At 51.3% G+C, this 5,768-nt stretch overlaps 1 protein-coding gene across 9 annotated transcripts in view; it reads left to right on the forward strand.

Annotated features, from left to right (window-relative positions):
• EGFL7 (EGF like domain multiple 7) overlaps positions 1–5,768 on the forward strand; it is a 20,257-nt gene continuing 14,489 nt past the window's right edge. For 2 of the 9 annotated variants that reach the window (XM_085325416.1, XM_085325407.1), the window contains exons 1-2: positions 1–74; positions 3,746–3,941. The gene's annotated coding sequence lies outside the window, so the exon portion shown is untranslated. Of the gene's footprint in view, positions 75–578; positions 1,221–1,270; positions 2,122–3,745; positions 3,942–5,768 lie in introns of those variants that run through there. The other 7 variants (XM_085325410.1, XM_085325414.1, XM_085325408.1 and 4 more) reach the window with 7 other exon arrangements.

Raw genomic sequence — 5,768 nt, forward strand, 5'->3', positions numbered from 1 at the left:
GCGAGGAGCCGGGCGGGCGGGCGGGCGGCCAGGAGCCGCTCTCGGCCCGGCGAGCGGCGGCCGCGGCGCTGCAGGTACGGCCGGGGCGGGCGGGCGGCCGGGTGGGCAGCGGGCTCTGGACTCGGGCAGCGAGCCGGCCCGACGAATAACCGCGATAAGCTGGTTGTCCGTCGCGGGGGCCGCGCGGGGCCTCGAATGCCTCGAAGTTACGAGCGTGGAGCTGGGTAATTTGCGCRCTTTTCGTTTTCAGCAGCGAGGTCCCGCTGTCCCAGCCCGCTGCGGTGTTTGGCTGTGGGTAGGAGCAGCGGGGATGTGCGGGAGCCAGAGGCAACACGGAGCGGGACCGTGCCAGGGAAGAGCTCTTGCAGAAATGATGGGGCACGATTTTTTTTCCTAAGGTCTAACATTCACAGAATCGATTCACTATGCAAAGAATCAAATATAAGAAGAAATAGCAAGGCTTTGTAAGTGATAAAATTAATTTAGAAGTTAATAAAATTAATTTAGAAGACTGGGAAGTGTCTGCCGCTGCCTGGGAAGCTGTGGGAGACAGAAGCCCAGGTACAGTCGCTGGAGCCAGAGCGTCCTCAATAACCACATCCCTCCTCTGGGTGAAATGGGGCTGGGGTGGGCGCAGAAAGCAYTGAACCTGCCCTGACGTGGGCTCGTTCGGCTCCTAAACGTTATTCCCTGTGACCCCRCGATTAATACTGGGGATTGAATTACTTCCCATCTATCATGCTAAACTGCCAGCTCTGTACAAGTTTCCTTGCAGATAARGAAGGAAAATTGAATTTGGGAAGTGTGCTCGTTTGAGCCGTTCCCATTGCCTGGTGCTGCAGCTGGGGCTGGCTCTGGGGAGACAGATTTACCGACTGCAACAAATCAGAGTAAACGAACCTGAGTCACAGTTACACCGGCAGCTGAAGGGCATGGTGAGGGAAGATTTAACTCGAGCTTTCAAGGCAGTTAGAGAAGGACAGGGAAAAGGAGATTAAAAGGCAGGTCTCTGCGAACAGAAGAGAGTAGTTAAAAATGCTGTTTAATTCTCCGTCCCTTCTCCTACGAGTGAATGCTTGGATTCCTGACTGCTCCCTGGGAGGTGCCTGCAGAGAGGAAAACTCAGACTTCTGGAGCTGGAGACTTTTTCCTGGTACAGAAGCAGAATTGGAGCAAAGGGATCTTGTTAAGCGCTCTCTTCTGAAAGCGGCTGCTCACTGGTATGGGCACGATTAAAGGAATGACAGAGCTATGCGTGCAGCTTGCATTTATTCCCACTGTGCTTTCTGTGCGCTCCTTGGGGAGTGAATCACTGGAAAAATGCAGAGGGAAAAGCAGGGCAGGCGATCATTCTCCCCTGACTAATGCCACTTTTTGCCAGGAAAAATTCACAGAAAATGGTGAAATTCAGTCTATACTCCTGGGTGAGATGAGTCATTTCCTAGTTTTTACACAGCAGCAATTACTGCATCCTCTAAGTGTAAATAAGAACTCATCTGTGAGTAGCTGTAATAAGAGAGAATAAACCTGGCTAACAGTACAGGATGTTGCCCTGTTCATACATTTGTTTTTGCATGGTTAAAGCTAGGCTGCTGCATGTCTTTATGATAGCCTGGAGTTATAACATACCACTCCTGAGATCCTTAATGCTTGTGAAGTCCTTACTCAGGCAAAAAATCTGCTTTGTGGGAATCAGATCTGGGTCATAATATGCATAGCACTGGGTAATTGGTGACGACAGACTAAGTGCTATGGGCCAAGTACTTTTCCTGGTTTGACCTGCTTTGATCCCGCTGACATCAATGGGCTCCTCTCGATTTTCACTGAGATAACTGGTCTGCAGCTGACGCAATGGAGAACAATATGGGACATAATAGAATAGTGGGAGGTCTTTTCCCTTGCAGAGCTCTGCAGAACAGGGGCTGCTCTGAAGTCTAAACTTCAGTGTAGAGTTTACAAACAGCCTTATGAAAAGTCTGAGCAGAGAAGTTTGTCTTAAAGCAGGAAAAGCTGATGCTCCCTATTTGCAAAAGCACCAAAAACCCCTGTTGCTTTAGCGAGTACTTCCAGTTCTATGCAAGACCCCCGCGGAGGCCAGCGAGAGACCACTGTGCACAGCAGGTATGGGGTCAGGCATGTTTTGTAGCAGCTGGAAAGTTTTGCCTCTCTGTGTGTGTCACTGCGCTGTCTCTGTCCCCCTGTCCATCCATCTCCATCTGTCACTACAGCATGTTTGGCCCCAACTAGGAGAAGCACTCGCATACTTGGGCATATCCCACAAACAGGATGCAAGCCCTCCTCTCTAAGAGGGGTTTCCTGGTGTGGGACGTTAGTACCCTCCTATCTAGTCTCCTCTGTTAATCATTTCTTTTGCATGATTACAGAGCCAGAGCTCTCTTCTGAGTAAGGAAAAAAGTCAACCCCTCACTGGCCCCAAACACGCGCCAAGCCCACCTACCGCACTGGGAATCGGGTGGGGGCTGAAGGCTAGCTGGCCCCGTCGGTCCTCAGTCCACCACGGGTGCCTTCAGGGCAAAGCAGGATCTGGTGCTGTGTGCTTAGGAAGGCTGCAGGATGCGTTTAGGAAAGGGTGGGTGGGTGAAGGCGTCAGCCTCGCAGCCTGCCTGGTGTTCGGTCTCAGACCTGGTCGGGGAAGGCACACGGTGTATCTCATAACTCACGCTGGTGCTCAAACAGCCTCTCCTTGACAAGGAGATTTAAACATCGTTAAATCTAAGAGGGAGGTTGGGCAGAAGCATTTCTTTTTTGGCCTTGAGACAAGCATTAATATTAGATGTCGTGGGAGTAAACTTCTAATGCGCAAGGGAGAAAGCTTTGGAAGAAACATGTAAAACATCAGTCCAGGGAGGACTTCAAATCCAGATAGGCTTGAAATCAGGAGCCAAAATCCCTTAGTGCCATTGTCAGAAACATATCACACCTATATTAACAAAGCCAACAAAACCGATCCCCCCCACCCTGAGCTGGCATAACTCCACTGATTTCAAGGGAACTTTGCCAGGCTGTGTCCTGGGGGATTTCCTCCTAGCAAAATTAATATTAACATATGAAACACTGAACCCTCCCTACAAGTGGAGGATTAAATGCTCTTTTAATGGGCTATATGCAGTTCTTAAGCAGATAACATGACTATTTGCTTGAGCAAAGATTTGACCCAGCAAATGGAGTTGAAAAGCAAACATTTTGCAATTGAAAGAATTGCAGAATTTTAAAATGCTGCAGTGCACTTATGGAATAATTATGGAATGGCTGAGAAAGCTCTAACGGAGACCTTGAAGGATGGTGCGTTTAGTCCTGCACAGCGTGTTGGTATCTAGTGAGAAGCCGAAAGCCGAGCGCCATGAGGAAAACTGAGTGTGATTGAATCCATCTCCTTTCTCAGCGTTGCTTTTATGATGGGGATCCTGGGGATTCGTGCAAGGGCAGCCTGGTGATCTTTATCCTTAAATGAGTGCGTGCAACTAGTGAAGATAGTAATATATATTGTTGGGGTGCTGCAGATGGTACAGCACTGCGAGCTTGAGCGAGTGAGGGGAGAATCAGGACCCACGAGATGCTCCTAAAACACCCACTCTGCAGATCCACGCTGCACGGGAGAGAAGAAATGGGCCCGTGCCTCAGTGCCCTGCCAGCACGCCTCAGTGGGGCGAGCTCAGCGCTGGTACCAGGCACAGGCGCCCTACTTGGCCCAGGTCCTGTGTTCACCCTCCACCCTTCTCACCAGGGAGCTGTGGGGAGCATCCAGGGAATCGCACAGCAGGTCCGTCATGGGCAAGGGCTGGATCGCCAACATCTGCCTGGAGGAAAAAGGGAGTGTAACAGCGGGTATTTTTTTCTTCTGGCAGTAAGAAACCAAGATGCCCTTTAAGAAAAGGATCCCTGTCCAGGACAAATGACAGAGCACCACAGATAAGGTGAGTGTATCTCGGCCGCGAAATTAGATCCTATACTTTCAGTGTGGTCGGACGGGGAAGCTTTCCACCGGCAACTACATTTGCAACTATTAGCTAAGTTAAATATCAGGCTCTGTTCATCTCCCCCATACACCAGAAAAAACAATAACACTCTCTGCATAATAAGATAATTACTGTCCCTTCAAGGCTCTTGGGAAAAGTTGCCTGTGCTTTGTGCTTATGAGATTTAAGTGAGCTGAAGTCATTCCCCAGAGATTGGCTGGATCTAGACAGAATGAGCAAACCATTCTGTTTCCCGCTTACGTGAGGTAAGATGCTATGCAGCGAGGAGCTGCGCTTCCACCAGCCTCAGCAAGCCTTTCTGTTGCTGCTGGGAGGGCTCCTTCTTCCTGGCCGCTCCGTCTTCACCAGCAGGTCCTGGAGCTGATTCCCCTCTGCTCTGCTCCCCTCCCCAGGGAGGATTTGACCAAAGGACTTTATGCTCCTTTTACATGGGTCCACCTGAAGGCACCCACCCCGGTAGACCTAGCATGCATCCACTTCCCTGCAGGACCAGCACGTCCTGAGACAGCTCCAKTGCAACCAGCAGCCTCACCATATCCGTGAGGAAATACAGGGGACAGGCCAGTGATCTCAGTTGCTTTTTTGGCGCCATTTTTGTTTAACTGCTAAATATTTCCCTTAAATGACTACATGCTTTCCAAAAAATTGTGAAGCTTGATGGGAACAAATATTTCCATGGGGGTGTATCCTGCCATTCATTTATGCATCAGGCCCCTGCTATCTTTAAGGCTGGTTCTGTGCATGGACAGGCGCCTAAGTCATTTGAAAAACAATAGGCCTCTGTGCTCTAATTTCCCAGGAAAAATGTAGACAAAACAAGTGGCAGTCTGGCACAAATCGAACTGCACGATTTTTTTGATAAATAACTGGGCATTTAATGTGAGAAGTCTGCAGGCGGCAGSGGGATCATCCTGCCTGATCTGTGCCGGGGCGGGGGTTGGCGAGTCGGCGGAGCTGTGCTCCGAGTGGATTTGTACGTGGCATTTGGGTTTCTCTCTCATTTACTCCTTCACCCCAGTCCTCAAGGAGCTGTGGGGAGTGTCCGAGGAATCTTTTAAGCATCCTTTAGGGCTCGCTGGAAATCAGCCTCCCTGTCCTGGCAGTTCATTGCCCGGTTCTGGAGGACTTTGCTGTTGTAATGAGCTCAAGAGGATTAAAGGGGCACAGTGGGACCCTGCGGCCTGGCGTCAGTGTGCTGGGTGTCCGGGGAAGGGCAGTGTCTCCTCTTGCGGCTCCTCTCTTAGAAAGCGCAAATATAGTACAGCTGTAGGTTTTTTTTAGAAAAGAGAAATAAATTTGCTCTGGCTCTGTGCTGGTGGTGGGTGATTTTACAGTAGTGCCAGGGCCTGAGTCTGCGAACACCTCTGCGCMAGGGGCTGGGGGCTACACTAGGATCATCCCCTCCTGCCCACGCAGCTGGGATGGTTGGGGGGGGGACACTGGTGCAGCGCATGCAGAGACGGGTGCTGGCAGGGCTGCAGGGTGTCAGCCTCATGGGCAGTCTGCAGGTAAGCCTCGATACAGGCACGAAAGCAATCGTGCCCAGGGAAGCCTGGAATCAGGGTCTCCCCTGGCCTCAGCAGAGGGTGACAACTCATGGGGCACAACAGCAGTGTGTCACACCTTCTGTCCCCCATGTCACACCCTCCCCCCACGGCCAGGCTGAGCCCTGTGTCCCGCGTCCCCCCACCTCAGCCAGGCTGAGCCTGGTGCCCCGTGTCCCTGTGCCCCGTTTCTCCCTCCGTCCAGGCTGAGCCTGCTGCCCCGTGT

Source organism: Rhea americana, unplaced genomic scaffold (assembly GCF_003343005.1).
Source record: "Rhea americana isolate MKP2758 unplaced genomic scaffold, rheAme1 scaffold_97, whole genome shotgun sequence".
Taxonomy (NCBI): Eukaryota; Metazoa; Chordata; class Aves; order Rheiformes; family Rheidae; genus Rhea; species Rhea americana.